At 39.9% G+C, this 20,639-nt stretch overlaps 1 protein-coding gene across 1 annotated transcript in view; it reads left to right on the forward strand.

The window, feature by feature from the left end:
- Positions 1–20,639, forward strand: part of PDZD8 (PDZ domain containing 8) — a 72,949-nt gene that overhangs the window by 1,147 nt on the left and 51,163 nt on the right. The window lies entirely within an intron of this gene.

The following is a 20,639-nucleotide window of genomic DNA, read 5'->3' on the forward strand; positions in this document are numbered from 1 at the left end:
CCCCCCCCACATCCCACACACCTACTGTGTTGGGGCTGGGGGCACTGCCAGCCTGGAGCCCCCCCCCCACATCCCACACACCTACTGTGTTGGGGCTGGGGGCACTGCCAGCCTGGAGCCCCCCCACATCCCACACACCTACTGTGTTGGGGCTGGGGGCACTGCCAGCCTGGAGCCCCCACACACATCCCCGCTGGGGGGCCACTGCCAGCCTGGAGCCCCCCCACACCCACACCCCCATTATGTTGGGGCTGGGGGGCACTGCCAACCTGGAAACACACACACACACACACACACACACACACACACACACACTCTCTCTCTCTCTCTCTCTCTCTCTCTCTCTTTCCCGGATCTCCTCCCAGCACCCAGATCCAAGCAAAGAGGACACACTCCACTTTGTTTTTGCAGAGGGCATTGCTGGCACTCAGGGACCCTTCCCCATGTCTTTAGACCCTCCAGGGGCTGCGGCTGTTAAGCTTGGGGCGCACGGAATGGGGCAGGATGGAGTCCACCCCCCCCCCCCCCCCCCCCCGGAGTGAGTGGGGTTGGATCTCTTCTTAGATGCGGTGGCAGCAGCATCCTGGTGACTGACCACCTTGAGCCATTTGTCCGGCAGACTGCAGGCGGGCGGCTGGGACAGGGGTGCTGCCCGGCTCAGCGACTTCCAGGGTGACTTGCAGGGTCTGGTGAGAGGGGGTGCCGCCCCCTCTACTCACCCCCAGGCTGGGAACGAGTGGGGAGCCGCTGTCGCTGCGGCTTTCTGCACTGTCTTAATGTCACCCACCCCAGAAGGTGCTGGGGGAGCTTCAGGAGCGAGGACCCAGGCTCCGCTCCTCCTCTTACCTACCTGTTCCCGAAAGCACCCCTCCTCCAAGTAGGAGTCACCCCACTTGTAGGCAGCTAGTGTTCTAATGCTAGACAGTGTTTTTTTTTTTTTTTAACTTTAAAAAAACAATTTTTTAATTATCTTTATTTATTTATTGGATAGAGACAGCCAGAAGTCAATAGGAATGGGGAGACAGAGAAGAGAAGAGACAGATACATGCAGCCCTGCTTCACTACCTGCAAAGCATTCCCCCCGCAGGTCGGACGGGTCTTCGAACTCAAAGTCTTGATCACTGTAACATGTGTACTCAACCAGGTGTGCCACCGACCGGCCCGTTTTGTTTTTTTTTAACTTTTAAAACTCTCCTGTTGGAGGTCGTTTATATAATGAGACTGTTTAGATTAATATCTCTACATGACATTTCAGTGTCGTAGAAGTGGAAGGAGAGATGGGAAGCTTTTGGGGCTGGAGCCTTTGCCCTCTCTGGCCCCGGGGAGGCTTGGGGTTGAAGTGGATAGGGTCAAGCTGTTTCTTCTAAAATAACAGGATTTTCAATTTCGCTTTCACCAGCTTTTGTGTTTGTTGAAAGGCGTTGACCTTTGTGGATTTTTGTCCTTTACTATAAATGTGTTTCCGTCTGGGTTTTTGCCTTAACCTAGTGTCCTTCAGTGGAAGTTGTATGTTTGTTGATCACCAGCCTTCAGCAGCAGTGAGTGACACACATACTCCAGAAATGTTTTATCCTCAGGATGGGTTGTTGGCTTGTGTGTGTGTGTGTGAGACAGATTGACCTCACTAATTATGCTTTCCTTAGTCTGATACCACTGACTGGCAGGGCAACTCTTGTCAGTTGGCAGGAGACATTTGTTGTGGAGGATGGAGAACTGTTCCCTGTCCTTCATCTTCCGTCCTGTGAAGTAGATCCAACTTGGTGAAGGCAACTCTTATAGCCCTGGAGTATCAGTGACTCAGTTAATAGGTGAATTCTAGTGTTGAAGCAATGGGATGTTTATTGATAGCTGTCCACCCCTGAGAAAAAGTTGTTAGAGGTTTTGACTTTCTTTCACAATTTCTGTTCTGATACCTTATGGGTAAATTTCAGATAATAAAGTTATTGTTGGGGGGGGGTGTTATTCTCAGAATTGTCAGTGGCAGTGAGAATGTATATAATTTCCTTTTTTTTTTTTTAAAATGTAAGCTTGTAGTTAAGTTACACTTGAAGGAAATCATAAATAGGAGTGGTGGAGTCATTGATGGGTCTTTTGTTCTGAGTGAACCTTGTTTTATCATCTGTATCACTGAAAAGCATCACTGGTTAAAATACAGCAAAGCTGCTTGATTTACTACACCCAAAAGGCTTTTTTAAAAAGCACAGCATGAGTTTGGTTATGCATGGTATTTCAACTTCTGAACCTTAAATATTAGATTGTCACTAAAGAGATGGACACGTCTTTGCTTTTTTCATCTGAAGGCATTTCAGCAGTCAATCTGTAAAGACTGACCACACAGGATGTACGTGACTCAGTCTGCAGATATTTGCTATATGTCTGCTGTGTATTTGTTGGTTCTAGGTCAGGGCCTTCAATACCGAACAGCTTCAGCCCTTGTTGGGCTCAGTCTCTTGAGAACTGAACTAGCTATACTGGTGTGCCGGATGGACTTGCAGTTACTAGAGAACCAATTTTAGGTTAGTTAAGAAAGAGAATCATGCAGTGTAAGAACAAAAAGGGGTAGCTTCAGGAAGTGGAGTTCTCCTGTAGTGTTTTAAAACTATTGAGTTTCTAGAGCTGACTCAAGTTTCTGTAAAAAAGTGGTTTAACATATCTAGTGTTATTTTATTTTTTTTTATTCTTACAGATGTGGAAATAGTGCTCTGAATAGTTAGATAACTTGCTTCAAGTTGTACAACTGGCAGACAGTGAAATACAGGTCTGATAAAGCCAGCCTAGCTTTTATCGCTTACTTATTTTTTTTCAGGCTGACTTAAAAAAAAAAAAACAATGTTAGCACTTTATAATTAAGCGTTTGCTGTTTTCTTTTCTTTGTTATGCTATCAGCATAATATACATATGAAAATAACTTTTCAGATTATCTGAGAAGTTTGATCAGAGTATAAGTATAAAGTTTTTTTTCCTCTTAAATTGAAGACTTTCCGAAAAGATCCTTCTGAAGCTAAATCATAAGGTTAAGTCTTTGGGTGCTGCCCCACAGAGCATTTCTTTTTTAACCCAGCAGATTTTGCTTCTAAATAGAAGGTCTTGCTATTTTCTCCTTTCTAGCTATCTAATCTACTTAGTGGAGCTAAATAAAGTATTAGAATTATATTGAGTCGTGGGACCGTTTGGTACTCTTCTGTTATATATAACAGAAATATTTTGGAAATTTACTTCACTATCACTCCTTTTCCCTTTCACTCATTTTCCCATCTTCATGGAAAAATGGAAAATAAAGTGTAGTTCATCAGGACTGCCAGTTCTGATGTTTTGCCTAGAAATGTCAAAGGGCTTCAAGAGGTTACCTCCTAAGGGCCCAGCTGAATATCACTGAAATTGACTCAAAAGGTTTATAATTTGTAAAATACTACATATGTTAACTGTTATATACATGTATATATCTTCCACTTATTAGAGTTCAATCTTACTGCTATACTCCTAAATACACTTAATATAATGTTAGTCATGTCAGTGTTAATGTTTTAGATTTTTTTTCTTAGAATACATTTTTAAATAGTTAATTATGTAAGTATTTAATAAAAAGCAGCAGGGGAGATGGCTCGGAGCTAGAGCCCAGGACTTGCATATAGAAAGGCCTGGGTTTCATCCCTCCCTCGTGCATATGCTGAGAAATGCCTTCTCTGCCTTAATCTCTCTATCCAATGAAATAGCAAATAAATGACTGAAAAATTGGGCTTCAAGAAAGATTGTCACTTTTTTTTTTGTATCAGTATGTGTTAATACTTGTATTATTTCCTTGTATATAGACAGAATTTGAGACCTGCATCATTGCTTTACTGCTTATGAAGCTTCTCTCCTGCAGGTGGGGCTGGGTCCTTGCACACGGTAACATGTGAGCTCTACTGGAAGCACCACCACCTGGCCTCACCACTAATATTCTTGACTATGTGGAGAATCCGTTGTCAACATGGAATCTGAGTGAACAGTCCTGGAGAGGTTAGGCTTTGGCAGTCAGATGGTTGAGATTCTTGTGATGTTTCTGTTGATAGAAAATTATCGCTGTGTAGCTAGTATTGTTTGCAGGCTGAAAGGCCAGAACTTTTTTTTTTCCCCTTTATTGGGGGGGATTAATGGTTTATAGTCAACAGTAAAACAGTAATTTGTACATGTGTAACATTTCTCATAAATTTTCCACATAACAATCTAATCCCCCCACCTCGGTCCTCCTCCATGATCATATTCCAGGACCTGTGCGTGCACGCGTGCACACATACACACACACACCACACACCTCCCACACACCTCCCCCACACCCTCCCACACATACACACACACACACACACACACACACACACACACACACACACTTTTACTTTGATGCACTGACACCAACTCCAGTCCAAGATCTGCTTTGTGTTTTTCCCTCTGTTCTTAGATTTCAAAATTGGGATCATCCCATATTCATCCTTCTCTTTCTAGCTGATCCCACTTGACATGATTTCTTCAAGCTTCATTCAAGATGAGGTGAAGAAGGAAAATTGGCCATTTTTAACTCATCTGTTACTGGACACCTGGTTTGCTTCCAGATTTGGACCGCAGAACTTTTGATCTAATCTGCAGTGTGCTTTTGTTTACTAATTGCCAGCTTCTTTAATATGGCATCTTTCATATGATTTCTGTCTTCCTTTAGAATATACTGGAAGGTCTTCTAGCACGAGGCCAGCAGTCCTCATAACCATAAAGGGATGAAGAGGGGAGTTCTGGGGGTAGATGTAGCAAGTTCTCACCACACTGATCAAGTTAACTGCCCCTTGCTTCATAGTCTAGACTCACCTTCCTTTCTTTCTTTCTTTCTCTCTTTCTTTCTCTCTTTCTTTCTTTCTTTCTTTCTCCCTTTATTGAGGAAATGTTGACTTCCTGCCGTCCCATATGGAGGACAGTAATTTTTACCCCCTTTTAAAACACATCTTTGGAGAGATGTTCATTGAGCAATTTTGTTTTATAAAGACATTATCAGTATAATTTTGAATTTTAAGGTCATTCTGAAAACTCATTGAAACATTTTCCATTTCTTTATGATGTAGTGGTAGTAACTAGTTACAGTTGATTTTTACGTGGTAGATACTTTGCTTTAGGGTTAGGTAGGTCCTTAGCTATGTAGACTTACTTCTCATCTACTTACTGACACTGATTTTAATGACTGAGAATGCAGCAAATACTTGGGGGAACCACTTTTTTTTAGGTTCATGGAAATCTCTTGAAAGATGAAAGATTTAGTCTTAGCTATTTTATTCTTTTACTCCTGAAAAAATTGATAACTATGTCCTGGAAAAAAAAACAACTATGTAGACTACTTAAAGTATATTTGTGGGACATTTTCAAATGCTGCCTAGTTGATTGGAGATGCAGGGGGATCACTGGAGGCCAGGGCTGAGTTAGCTAAATAAATGCCTCTTAGTTTTTTTCTACTCATCTCTTTTCTAAATATACTGAGGACTAAACCAGGTTTGCCCTGGAAAGCTTCATACTCTGTAATGTGGTTTATAATTTCTTTCTTTCTTTCTTGGTCTTTTGAGAGAAGGGAGAAAAACATTCATTGTTAATGTCAATTATTTCAATTATTTTAAAAACTTTAACTGATCATTTGAAGTAAAGACAATTTGGAGTAATGCATGTTTTCTTAACATTTGTGAAAATAAGTTCTCTAGAAACTGGTGAATTTGTACAGTTAAGTGCAATGTGCTATATTATTACCTTAGTCTGATACATTGCTTCCTATCTATGGGTAATTTTTCAAAAGGAATTTTAGATTGGGAAATAAAATAGCTACTAAGATCCCTTAGTTGTTGTAGGAATTGTAGTTTTGCTTAGTAATGCCAAAAATAACATTAAGTTTTGATACTTCAGAAATTTAGAGGTAACACTAGTGTATTACTTCGGTTTTCACAGAGTAATGATGTAGTGTAACTAATTCTTTTGTGCTTCTTGTACTGCTATACTCAGATACATATCTTAAATTAAATCAAGAGATCATTGTCCTAGAGATAAATCATTTAAAAAATAGTCACTTCTTTTTAGTAAGCACTTTTTGAATATTGCCCTACCTAGTGCCATGGTGGATATCGCAAAGGTGATTAAATGGTTATAACACCATGTTGACTGTTTTCTCTAGCTGGCTTAGTCTACCTGAGGGGAAAAGTCTTATAATAGTATCTGGGTTTACTTAAGGCCTTCAGTTTTGTGAGAGAAAGGGAAAGAATGGTATCTCCACTAAAGTAAACATCTGGTAACTTTGGTTTGTATAGTATTTTTTGATGCTAAGTTCCTGGTACACCTAGTGCTGATACTGCTGTTTGTAGTTGGGTTTTCTTAAAGTGCTTTGAATTATGATTTAGATATTAAAACACAGAGATGAAAAATAATGTATTGTTAAAGGAAATCTTTGCTTTAGAAATCTGACCTACACATTGGAGAGGGGAGGGACACTGCTGTAGACAGTTTTTAGGAAACTATTAGATTCTAACTGGCAATCTACTAGTCTCCTGGTTGTCTGGGAAAGCCCAGTTTGTTCCTGGAAATAGACGAAGCAGATCGTCTGTGAAGTAGGTTGTACTACTTCATGCCTTATCAAAGACTCAATATTGATTTACATATATTACTAATGATCTACCATATGAGACAGAGACAATGAGAAAATCTCTTGGTTAACAACATGCTGCCAGGCCATTCTGTACACTTACTGCCTCACTTAATAGCTAAACCTGGCGCAAAGCACAAGGACCGGCATAAGGATCCCGGTCCAAGCCCCGGCTCCCCACCTGCAGGGGAGTCGCTTCACAGGCGGTGAAGTAGGTCTGCAGGTGTCTATCTTTCTCTCCTCCTCTCTGTCTTTCCTTCCTCTCTCCATTTCTCTCTGTCCTATCCAACAATGACAACAACAATAATAACTACAACAATAAAACAACAAGGGCAACAAAGGGAATAAATAAATAAAATAAATAAAAACAACAAGGGCAACAAAAGGGAAAATAAAAAAAAAAATAGCTAAACCCACTGTGTGGAAGAGGTTGGCATTTCATTTTCACAGCTGTGGAAACTCTAATCTTTGTATGTTACTGACTTACAAAGTCCTAAAAGAGAAAAACATTGAATCCTGGACTGCCAGAGCTCATGCCATAATATTTCTGCAGAGATAAGCCAACTATTACTCTAACCTAGGAGTTTGCAAACCAGCCAGTGTTAGGTCCCAAAGCTAAGAATGGTTTTTATGTTCTCCGACTTGGCATTTAAAGTTGTTCAAAAAGTGTATGAGACAGACCGTTTGCATTTATCATTTAAAAATATTTAGCCTCTGGCTCTTTACAGAAAAGATTTGCTGGCTTCTGCTGTAAACACTTAAGACCAAAAAAAACAAAACTGAAAGATGTTGCTCTAGTGTCTATAACGAGGAAGCATGTATGCATACACACCAAAGGTCCTTTTAAACCTTTTCCTGCTGAGTTTTGTCTTTTTGAAAAACTAGTGAGAACTGTGTGCAGGCTGTATTAACATGCACAAACAAAATTCATAATCTTCTAGGAACTTGTCTAGGGTTCTTAGATGCCAGACTGAGTAGTAAATACTGAAAGAGAACTGTAATGCCATAAATGTAAAATGTAAGACATACTAAAATAAATAATAAGTACTTCATTATTTTGCTGACTTTTGGATTAGATGCTTGGTATATTTAGCTCAGACATATCCCGTCTCTCTTTTGGGTTTGTTTGTTGATTTTTTTTTTAAGATTTTAATTTATTTATTAATGAGAAATATAGGAGGAGAAAGAGCCAGACATCACTCTGGTACATGTACAACCGGGGATTAAACTCAGGGTCTCATGCTTGAGAGTCCGATGCTTTATCCACTGCGTCACCTCCCAGACCACTTATTTATTTTTTTTAACTTTGGTGAAAAGAGATATCACAGCGCAACTCCACTATCTGTGGTACTTCTAGTATCGGGGTGGTTCCAGGGCTTGAAGCTATATGTTCTCATGCATGGCATGGTGAGCTTTTTCTTGCCCTACTCGGACATCTATAAAAAGCTAGAGCTAGAAGCTGGGTGGTGGCACATACATGCACAGTGTGCAAGGACCCTGGTTCAAGCCCCAGGTTTACTTGCAAAGGGAAAACTTCAGGAATGGTGAAGCAGTGCTGTGCTTAATCTCCCTTTCTCTCTCTGTTTATCCCCCTCTTCCCTTTCAATTTCTTTTAGTCAGTATTCAATAAATAAATAATAAATCTTTAAAAAAATGATGGAGAAAAGGGTAAGTGGGTAGGGGCTAGCACACTTTGTATTAAAAAATGTAACCTCTCTCTTTTTTTTTCCTAGTAAGATGTCAGGCTGAGATCTTCTAAGTCACTTAAGAATATTTGAGGGGCTGGAATATTTTGAGTGCAGAAAAGATTTGCAATGTACAAGGTCCTGGGTTCAAGTCTCCAGTCTCTACCTGTAGGGGGAAAGCTTTATAAGTGGTGAAACAGTGCTGCAGGTGTCTTTCTGCTTCACTCCCTCTGTCTTTCTCTTTCTCTCAATTTCTGGCAGTCTCTGTCCAATAAATCAAAATAATGAAAAAAAAAAGAATACTTGACATTTCAGGGTGAAGGTAATCCACCCAGAGAATGCACACTTTACCTTGCAAGGAGCCTGCTTCAAGCCCCTGGCTCCCATATGGAAGCCACCCATCCAGGGGAAGAGTCACTAGTGCAGAAGCAGTGCTGCATTGTCTGTCCTCTCTGTCTCTTACTCTCTGTCTGGGGAAGGGAAAGGAGTCTTCCAGGAGTGGTGGAGTTGTTCAGTTGGGGGCCCTAGCAGAAACCTGGTGGCAAAAAAGAAAAATATAGAAAAAGTGTAAAGTATATATTCAAGCAAGAGTTTCTGTCTCTGAATACCTTATTTAAAAGTTAGATACTAACCCAGCATTTCTGTCTCACATTCTGCAGTCTCCCAGAACAATGCCACTAAGAAACAGATGCTATTAATATCAAATCCTTTTTGCTGCTTCTGTAGAGTCACAGGACCTGGGATTTTGGCATGGTTTTAGGCAGAGCACATCACACTTCATTGGGAATCCATAAACTATCTGATCACAAGCAGTTTTACAGAGGAGTTTCAGATCTCTCTTATAAATTCCATAAAACCCCTTATTCTGTTTGTAGGAGGGAGAAATGCGATAGGAGTATTATTCACCTTCAGATGAGTAGAATTTCAGGAGCTTAGTTTATTGTTGAGTTTAGGCTGTAGACATTTAAGTTTCTGATTCTGATTCGCAGAGCTTTGAGTAATACACACCTGACTTCAGCACTGTACTGAGCTAGAGACCTTGGAAAACAAGCCTGATCCTCCTTTAACCTCAACTTCTGTACCTGTAAATGGAAGTGGAAATAAGATTTGTTGAATGGGAGATAGTGTATGTCATTTTGTATGAACTTGTGAATAACTGTATCTGTAGTAACTGGGTACATATACACAAGTACTGATTATCTTACATCTTAGAGATGGGCCAGATAATTGCTGAATGACACATGAAAAATTCCCCTTTCAAATGCAGGATAAATCTCCTGTTACAACTTTGTTAAAGAAGACTACTAAATTTGTCGACTATTTCATATTTTTTGAAATGTATCATTTCGTTATTAATTTATGGAAAACCAGAAATCATTGCCGGTTTGATGCACCATCAGTACCTTTCCTTATTATTATTTTTGCTTTATTTTTACATAATATCTTGGGTTTTCTAGATATACTTACCTCATTTGTTTAGATAGATGTCAGGAGCTTTATTAATTGGGAAACTGGAAGTTTTCAGTTCTTGTTGAAATCAGTTCTTGTCAAATCATAAGCTAATAAGCTAATCATTTATTGTTGATGAGCTAACCAATTCTTGTTGAAGTAATTTTTTTAACCTCTTAGTAGTATAAAGATGCCCTGAATGTTTCTGCCGTTGTCTTTGTGTAAGTAAAGAATTTTTGTTCAGTGATTTTTTTTTTTACTGTTTTTTTTTTAAATGTCCTGATAGTATTTAGGAACATAAGTTAATACTGTCTTCCTTTTTCTTTTGTTTTCATCCCTCTGATATGCCCAGTATAAAGTTATATGCTCATATTGAAGACCTACATCTCTCCCCGCCTCTCCTGAGTAACTAATTGGGCGAGTATAATATAAACGTGCTACTGCCAGCTGGTTCCTCACAGAGCTCCTTGGCAGACAGTGTATCTGAGTCTAACTCATTCTCTACTTTGAACCCACTCCTGCCTGACTTTCCCTATCTTCCAAAGCCCTCCTTTCCTTTAGTCTCTTTTCTCGTTTTCTGACTGTCCTCCTCACACTGCAAGCATGATCTCCTCAGAGCCTCTGCTAGTCCTTCAGGATCGTCTTTCCCGCAGTCAGAGATTTGCATGTCCCTGCATAAATACCACCTTTGATTATTTTCTCTCGTCACGAATTCTGCCAGATTTTTTTTTTTTCTTTGCACAAACTTTGCATGAACATGTGTTTTCTTTTCTATGCAGAAACTCTCCAAAGCTGAAGTGGATGACTGTACATTTTCACACACTCAGCTATGGCACTGACACACAGGCTTTTGAATTCAGCCTAACAATACGTGAATATTTTGGATTTCTTAAGCAGAATGTGTGGAACACATTTAAAGCCCCCCACCCCCTTGGCTGTTGTCATTATAAAATCAGGCTGACGCTATGCAACCCAGCTGTGATTTGTGAAATCTGCACTGAAGAGTACTGCCTCCTTCTCCTTATGCTGACAGGGATCCCACACACTGGGCTGATGTCAACATCTGTTGGGCACTTTATGGACTTCATCTCTCCTCTCCCTCAGATAAAAACAAAGCACAAATTAAGAACCAAAAAAAAAAAAATTGGTTCTTAATTTCCCATTTTTAGGGATAATCAGTATCGATAAACTGTAGTTTATACTTCCTCGGACTGATGTACACTCACAGAGACTGTTTCTCTAGCCTAGAGCTTATCTCCCACTCTCCTTGAGTTGGCGCAGAAAGCTTCTGAGCAGCACACTGGATGAGCAGCACCGCTGGCTGATTGTGTCCATGAATTCTTTTAAGTACTGTAGGGAGAACAGAGCTGATGAAAAAGGTGGATGAAGGGAGTCGGGCTATTGCGCAGCGGGTTAAGCACAGGTGGCACAAAGCACAAGGATCAGTGTAAGGATCCCGGTTCGAGCCCCCAGCTCCCCACCTGCAGGAGAGTCTCTTCACAAGCGGTGAAGCAGGTCTGCAGGTGTCTGTCTTTCTCTCCCCTTCTCTGTCTTCCCCTCCCCTCTCCATTTCTCTCTGTCCTATCCAACAACAACCCGAAGACAGCAATAGACTACAGCAACAAAAGAACAAGGGCAACAAAAGGGAATAAGTAAATAAATATATATATTTTATATTTTTTCCCTTTTGTTGCCCTTGTTGTTTTATTGTTGTAGTTATTATTATTATTGTTGTTGTTGGATAGGATAGAGAGAAATGGAGAGAGGGAGAGGAAGACAGAGAGGAGGAGAGAAAGATAGACACCTGCAGACCTGCTTCACCGCCTGTGAAGCGACTCCCCTACAGGTGGGGAGCCGGGGTTCGAACCGGGATCCTTATGCCGGTCTTAGTGCTTTGTACCACCTGCACTTAGCCTGCTGTACTACAGCCCGACTCCCGTAAATAAATATTTTTAAAAAATAAAGAAAAAAGAAAGGTAGCTGAAGTACTGAAATGTCTGTATTTTGATACTTGCATAGCTTTGATAAATAGGACACAAACTTTCCTATTACCCGGCATAATTAGCTATTGTTTATATGTGCTGATAAACAAAAGTGCTCTGATTAACATTGTAAAAATCTTTTTTTTTAAAGATTTTATTAATTTTATTAATGAGAAAGATAGGAGGAGACGAGAGAAAGAGCTAGACATCACTCTGGTACATATGCGGCAGGGACGGAACTCAGGACCTCATGCTTCAGAGTCTAGTTACTTAGCCACTGTGCCACCTCCCAGACCATGTAAAAATCTTTTAGTTGGGTCCATTTTTTTTACTCCCCCCCCCCCCCCACCAGAACACTACTTAGCTCTGGTTTTATGGTAGTGTGGGGGATTGAACCTGGGAGTCTCAGGCATGAGAGTCTCTGTGCATAACCATTATGCTGTCTACCCACGCCTGGATCCATTCTTTTGTATTAAATGCCTGTTCATTGATAAGGCACGCGTCAGTATTTCAGATCTAAGTGTGTGTCTGAAGAACCAACTCAGTATAAAATTGTACAGTCCACAGCTAAAAATGCCATTCATTTTTGCTGTAACATGTTAATGTCTGGGGAGATCTCTTAGCTCACTTGCTGAATTAAAGAATCTTTCATTTGAAAGTGATTGTGTTCCAGTCTTAGGTCTATCTTATTTATGCAGATATGTGTCTGTGAACATGGTGCCTCTCGTGCTTGTGGTGTATGCTGACTTGATGTCTTTCTGACTCGAGTCTTACATACTAGACTATCCTCAGACTCATTACCAAAATGACTGGGTGTGGACTATACAGTCTTGCTCATTTGGTCAGGCAAGTAAATAATTCAAAGCTTTTAGTTCTTTGAAGCTTACCATGTGGCTGAAGTAAGAGCCATTCTGTTACAGCAAATGTCATTATTTTTATGATGCACTAAAAAATCTTTTGTTCTCACCATTAAGTGTAGTATTATTTTGAGTAACATTCAAAGCAGGACACATCTGGTTTATTTTAGTTTTTGGAAGGTTGTTCGTCCTCAGTATTTCAGTTTAGATTTTTAGTCAGAACTAGAGCTATAAACTCTAGAGAAGATATTAAATATTTGTAGCAAATGGATGCTCTTTGGTTCACTAGTGCTGGAGTGCTAACATAATACAGATTGAGTTTAGTTTAAGATCTGTTGGGCACCTTATGGACTCCATGTCTCCTCTCACTCCCACACATAAAAGCAAGGCACAAATTAAGAGCCTAAATAAATAAATAAATTAAAAGTTTTAAATTTCATATTCTTAGGAATGGTCAGCCATTTAAATTATACTTCCTTGGGACTGAATAGATTAACATTAAGACTTATTTTGAGGCTAGTTATGCATAAAAAGAAAACACCTGGCATTCCTAGTGTAAAAACTGATGGATACAGTTTAAATTTTGTTTGTTTGTTTTACCAGAGCACTGCTAAGCTCTGGTTTATGGTAGTGTGGGGGTGGGGGACTGAACCTGGGACTCTGGAGCATCAGGCCTTATAATCTCTTTGCATAACTATTATGCTGTCTCCCCCACACTGTTTAAATTATAGACCTTTTTAAAGGTAACTTGCCTAAAAATGAATAAGTTACTAAAATATTTTGAATTTTTTAATTCTGTAGAGTTAGGACTCATTAGCTTTGAGATTCAAACCTGTTAATAAGCATTTAAAGACTAGCTCTTGTAATATTTGTAGAGCCCTGGAGATACTCTGTGTTTAAGGTGTTTCGGCAAATTGAGCCTGTTGTCTAGAAATGAGGATTACATGATCAGTTACTGTTGAGTTGTTGGTTGGATGTATTCTTGGGCAAGTTGTACAACTTAAAAGTTATTTTTGAGCCTGGAAGAAAAAAAAATCAAAGTTTGTTGAAATTGTTACAGAAAATAAAATGCATATTTAAGGTGGCATTACCATTCACTTTGGTTAGTTCTGCCTAAGTTATTCAATGTAGGAACTTCTCTCAAAAGTCCAAGTCTAAATTATCTTTAAAATACAACCCAGTGCCTCACACAGGGAGAGGATCACTCCGCTGCTAAGCCAACTCTCCAAGCCCATTAGTTTAAAAAATATTTTTCCTGGGAGTCGGGAGGTAGAGCAGCTGGTTAAGCACACGTGGCACAAAGTGCAAGGACCTGCGTGAGGATCCTGGTTCGAGGCCCGCTCCCCACCTGCAGGGGAGACGCTTCACAAGCGGTGACGCAGGTCTGAAGGTGTCTTATCTCTCTCTCCCTGTCTTCCCCTCCTCTCTCCATTTCTCTCTGTCCTAACAACAACGACAACATCAATAACAACAACAATAACTACAACAATAAAAAACCAGAGCAACGAAAGGGAAAATAAATAAATATTAAAGAAAATTTCCTTTTTATTTTCCTCTCAGCTGATTGAGGTCCATGTGGGGAAAAAAGAAAAAAGGATAGATCTTGGTCCAGCCTGTAGTTTATGTTATTATATGTCCCTAGCACCTCATTTTCTGAGCAGTATCAATGCTACACAACATTTCCAGTTGATTACTGACATTAGTCACACCTTTTGGTTTTATAAGGGATGGAAGGCTCAGTGAGCCTGTCAGAGTTTTGCTTGTACCATTTACTGCATGTTCACTGAAAACCACATGGTCTTCCTCGCCCTTGGCTTCCTCATATGTAAGATGAGTTATGAGAATCCAGGATGTGTGTGTGTGTTTATGTGTGCATGAGAGAGAGAGAGAGAGAGAGAGAGATATTATGTGATTTACAGAAATGCTAGTCTGTACAAAGTATTTGTATTTCCTTAAAGGCAGATTTTGGAATTGGTAGAGAAGGATAGAGTTATGGATTTAAGGGCAGTTTAATTCTCTCCCCTCTATATCTTTGTGAAAGCTGAGAATTTCTATTTAATTGATGCTAGACTATGATAAGGGTCTCTGATATTGTGGGGTGTGATGAAAATTAAAAGCTACGAGTTCTGTCAGACCTGGTCAGGAGAACTCCTCCGGTTCCCTGAGGGACTCATCTCACTTGATACTTTATCTCTGGTGCATAGGATATCAACTAACATTGACTTACCTTTGAGTCACTAGCTATTAAGTTCTACTATGAGGGACCTGCAGTCTCTAATAACATTCAGAGTATATGTAAAACAACCTTGGAAAATTGTAAAGTCCTTTAGATGTTGATTATGTAGATCTACAAATTTGGATAAAAGTGAGCATTTCATATCGGTACGTAGATGAGGAGGAGAAAATGTTGGCTTTTTTTTTTTTTTTTTGTAATCATATTTGTTCTATCTTTGTCGATCCCTTTACTATTCAGATGTACTCACCCCTGTTCCCCCCACCCCCAGTATAGAAATTAAAGTCACTTCCCAGTGTATGGACTTTGCAGCATGGTGCACGACAAGGAATTCTATAGACAGAATAATTGTCCCTGGATTTCCTGAAGTCAGCTAAATTTATTCACTTTATGGATCTTGGTAATAAACAATGTGGCACAGAAATAGTAAAGCATACTGGTTATTATTAATTTGTTTGCACTTGGAAATTGATGTTTTTACAAAGGACACCCTTCCCCTCCCAATTTTTAATCAAGGAGTACATGTGGACTCTGAAATCTGGAGACTAGCCATCAGCTTGAACATCATACGTGATGAATGCTGCATTGTGAAATGGTTTCTTGTGGAAGGAAAGACAACTTGCTGGCTAACTGAGAGCCTTAATATGGAGAAATAGTTTGATAGGAAATATTTCCAAAGTATTTTCCCTTGCCAGATGTTTTATGTGAAATTACCTATTCAGCATTTTAAAGAAATATTTTATTTATTAAGCAACTTGCTTAATTAATAAAGTTAATAAGTTACTTAATAAATTACTTATTAAGTAACTTGCCCAAGATCTCAAAACTAGATAAATACTAAGAACTAAAATTTAAAACCAGTTACAGATTCTGAAAGCCTGTGTGCTTATTAAACACACCCTTAAAATTTCCTTGTCCAAAAGTAGCTGAAAAATGAGTAGATTAGGGTATTAATAGTGGTGTACCCTGTAGCAGTGGGAATAGAGACATCACTTAGTAAAGAACTATTTTGTAGTCTATGAAAGAGGAGAGGGAGTTGGGCTGTAGCGCAGCGGGTTAAGCACAGGTGGCGCAAAGCACAAGGACCGGCATAAGGATCCCAGTTCGAACCCCGGCTCCCCACCTGCAGGGGAGTCACTTCACAAGCGGTGAAGCAGGTCTGCAGGTGTCTAGCTTTCTCTCCTCCTCTCTGTCTTTCCCTCCTCTCTCCATTTCTCTCTGTCCTATCCAACAATGACAACAACAATAATAACTACAACAATAAAACAACAAGGGCAACAAAAGGGAATAAATAAATAAAATAAATATTTAAAAAAAGAAAGAGGAGGAAGGGAAAAATGTAAGGGAAAACAAAGGGACTTAGTCAATTGAGTTTCTACATTAGGCCAGGACATTACTGTACATTTTCTCTCTATATGACCTATTAAGTTTTTACAACTATACCCACACCCGATCATTCTGTTATAAATAAATACATGTTCAGAAACATTAAATGGACTATTTAGATTGCAACCCAAGTGTTCAGAGATTTTGGAGTTCGTGCTTTTATATATCATACTATGTTATTTAAGAAAAAAGGAACTTTTTTTTTTGTTTAGACTTTTTGTTGTGAAAATATTCAAGCTTAGTTTAAAATTAGAAAAAAAAAATTAAGTCAAATCCTTATGTGTTTGCCACCCAATTTTAACTCATAACCTGGCCTGATGAAACAAATCTTTTGTTTCTTGCCTACCTTGAACCTCACAATTGTATGGGTTATTTGGAAGCACATTCCATATATTTTCACCCAGACATTCTCACCATGTACATATATATCAACGATAGGGCTTTCACTTTTATTAGACTTTAAAGTAATTTTTTAAATTTTTTTATTATCTTTATTTATTTATTGGATAGAGACACTCAGAAATTGAGAGGGTGAGAGACAGAGAGAAACCTGCAGCCCGGCTTCACCCCTGCTTTGTTAAGCTTTCCCCCTGCAAGTGGGGACCAGGGGCTCGAACCTGGGTCCTTGTGCATTGTAACATGTGCGCTCAGTCAGGTGCGCCACCACCTGGCCCCTAAAGTAAATTTTAACAGTAATGCGTGATGTTATTTAATATCCCGTAAGTGTTCAAATTTACCCATCTTTTTAAGCTTTTAGAGCATAGACTCTTACACTTTGTTTTGCATGGCAGTGATCACACTGTTTAACAATGCACCCCGAGTTTCCACATATTAGTTAACACAAGCAGTCACTTATTCTTTATTCCACATTCGTAAATTGTTTTAGACTTGGATGTACTTTTGTTTTCTTAAATTTTGTTTCTGTTGTAAGTTTTTGGTTAAAACAAATGTTATATGTTTAAATGCTTGAATTTTTAAAAGATCCAAATATTTCTTGGGACAGGACAGATGGCTCAACTTCACATAAAGGCCACATTAATTCTTATATTCCTCAGATGGACAGTCTTAGTAGTGTCTTATGATTTAAAAGCTTTCTGAATTATTTTTATGTTTTCTCTTTCCTTTTTGTTTTTTTCCTTCAACTTCCTCCTCATTCTTCTCAGATTAGGATATCTACCTTGGGCAGAGGGTAGATAGCATAGTGGTTATGCAAACAGACTCTCATGCCTGAGGCCCCAAAGTCCCAGGTTCTTCTTCTTCTAGCGTTTGCCAAACGCTAGAAGTCCCCCACACCACTATAAGCCAGAGCTGAACAGTCCTCTGGTTTAAAAAAAAAAAAAAAAAAAAGGATATCTATCTTAATGGCATAGTACATACTACTATTCTGTTACTTATCACACCAACATAATATTGGTAATTTAGCTTCTGTCAGTGATGTTAAGAATAGTAACAGTGAGTGAGACCCAGGGCAAGATACCACAGCAGTGAAGCTTCTTAGAGAGCAGTGCATGCTGGGCTTGAACCTGGGGTCCTGTGCATGACAAAGCAGGCACACTATTCAGGAGAGCTATCTTGCTGGCTGTACATAACGCCTTAATTTCTAATGGATACTTACTAAGTGCAAATTTATGTCACGTGTTTTTTGCTTAATCCTAGGCATCTAAGGTGAATGTGAATGATATTGGCTGACATGATGCTAAGTGCCTTTCATTGTTGCATGCAGCCCTTTAACAACTCAGAGAGGCATCTTTGTCAATACAAGAAAGCTGAGGCTTTCAAGTTAGAGCCTGCTCAGGCTCATATTGCTGTGAGTGACAGGAATGGGTTGTAAGCCAAGCTTCCTGGCTTCAGAATCTACTCATGATAAAATATCTCTAGAATAGCCGTTACTGTCTATCCCCTTTTCTCAGGCAACTGACAATTTAGTTGGGAAGTGGGGGTGTGCAAGAAGAGCTAAAGACAGATAAATCTTATTCAGTACGGTGGGGAACCGTGTAATAACAGAAGTGTCTGTATACAGAGAGATGATAGAGAGGAGGTGACTTACAAGTAGAAAGGCGGTAGTGAAAAGGAACTTAGCATGTGCGGCTCGTTAGGGCATCAGAGCACTTTGCAGACGGTTTCCTAGGGGAAAACATTGTGGTGTGATACTAACCTTGGTAAGTTTAAAGGTGCTCGGTATGCGAAGTACTGTGTTTAACATAATGCCAGCTGAATTGTCTAGGTGAAGTAGGGTATTTGCTGGTTTTTAGTTCATGGTTTTCCAGTGCCGAAGATTAGGGCAGCAAATCTGTGCTTGTTTTCATTTTTATTAACTTTATTATTGGATAGAGACAGAGAAATTGAGAGGGGAAGGGGAGAGGGAGAGAGATAGAGACACTTGCTGCCTTGCTTCACCATTCATGAAGCTTTCCTCCTACAGGTGGGGACCAGGGGCTTGAACCTGGATCCTCGTGCACTGTAATGTGAGCACTCAACCAGGTGTTCTGGCCCTGCTTGTTTTCTTTCTAGCTTATAGGTAGTTGCATACTAGTGTGCCATGTTCTGGATAATAATGTGTACCATATAAATTAAGGATGAAGGGTGTGTGTGTGTGTGTGTGTGTGTGTGTGTGTATTTGAAGGCCTTTACCATGGTTTCCTGCCTATATTATTTCATCCTTCCTGGCAGTCTTCACCTTCCCCTCCCTCCACACCCTTCTCCCTCTCTCCCCTCCCCAGATAGAAGGCAAGAGACAGGAGGCACACCACAGCACCACTCCCCGGCTTGTGAAATTGCCCCCTTGAGCCAAGCTCCCAAGTGTGCTTGCTGAGTCTTGTACCTGAGCCCTTGGCCATGGTCAAGTGTATGCTTTACTAGGAATGAGCTGGCATCTGAGCTGTTAAAGGATACTTCAGTTTTTGGCACAGGCTGATGGGATAGTGAAGTGTAGTGGGGGAGAAATAGCAGACTAGAATCAGGACGGTGAGAGACATCTGTAGGGATTCAGTGCACTAAGAAGCCAGTTTGATCATTCTTAGGCATAGAAAGTAAGCAGGATTTGTGTGCCTATTACCTGGTAGAAACTACTAGGTACTTTTTAATTTTTAACTATTTTTATTTATTTATTATTGGATAGAGACAGAGCAATTGAGAGGGGTGGGGGAGATAGGGAAAGAGACAGAGAGACACCTGCAGCCCTACTTCACCATTCATGAGACTTTCCCCCTGCAGGTGGGGACCAGAGGTTTGAGCCTGGGTCCTTGTGCACTGTAATGTGTGTGCTTATCCAGGTGTCCAACTGCTACTGCCTGACCCTTCTGGGTACTTTGTATCTGTTAAAACTTTCTGCATCTTCCAGTTACTCCTATGAGGTAGCTTTTTATTAATGGAAAGAAAAGTCAAGTTTTGTTTGTTCATTTGTTTTAGTGTGGGGAGACTGATTTAAGAAATACTGTAAGGGCAGGGAAGAAGGGAGGGAGGGAGGAAGGAGGGAAGGAAGGGCCAGTTTCTGAAATCACAGCATTCTGTGTAGCTTACCCAGCTGGCAAAGAGCCTCAGAAGAGAGTAGAGAGGATAACTTGTGAGAAAGGGGGAGAGGAAAACATCGCTTCCTGGTTACAAGGCATCTAGGAAATTGATGGCGTCAGTAAGAGAATACAGGAGAAGGGGAGCCAGGTTTTAAGCAAAGATATTTTATTCACTGAGGCATGGGGAGCATATCAAAGCAAGGAGAACAAATGATATTCCTGAGAAAAGAGTGAAAGAGAAAGGAAACAGAAGAGAGTGCTCCAGTTACTAAAGTATACTGAACATGCCTCTTCTGATTCTCCATTGCGGAAGGTTTCAAACTTATTCAGAAGTTAAGAGAAGAGTTCAGTGAACCCCCATTAGCTGTGGCCGGTCATTAGCTTGTGACCACTTTTGCTCACTTGTTGATCCACACTCTTCCACTGACTATTGAAAACATATTTCTAGGAGTTGGGCCCGTTATATTTGTGTGATTCTACATTTTATATTCTTTTCATAGTCCCTCCCTTCCTTAACAAAGTTTCATCCATTCTCTGACTTACTGTTTCTGCAGTGCATTGAGACAGCTCTGTTCTTTTTTAGTTAACTCTAATTAAGTTCTCTCTTGGAGGGAACCGAACACCCTAGCAGATTTATTACTTGGGCAAGAACACACAGCCCCTGTTGAAACCATGAGTAGGTTTTGATATCGTATTTTTTTAATGCAACTAGAGACAGTCAAATGAAAAAGGATAAAGTCAACAATAAACAAATGAGCACTCAGAATTCTCTTTTGGAAGCATGTTAAGACGAATCTGTAGTTTCTTCAGCCATCTCACAACATTTTTTTTTTTTATATTAGCCCAGAGATCCTATACTTTCTTTTTTTATATTTTATTCTTTAAAATTTTTTAAAAT

The sequence above is a fragment of the Erinaceus europaeus genome, chromosome 14 (genome assembly GCF_950295315.1).
Source record: "Erinaceus europaeus chromosome 14, mEriEur2.1, whole genome shotgun sequence".
NCBI classification, from domain to species: domain Eukaryota; kingdom Metazoa; phylum Chordata; class Mammalia; order Eulipotyphla; family Erinaceidae; genus Erinaceus; species Erinaceus europaeus.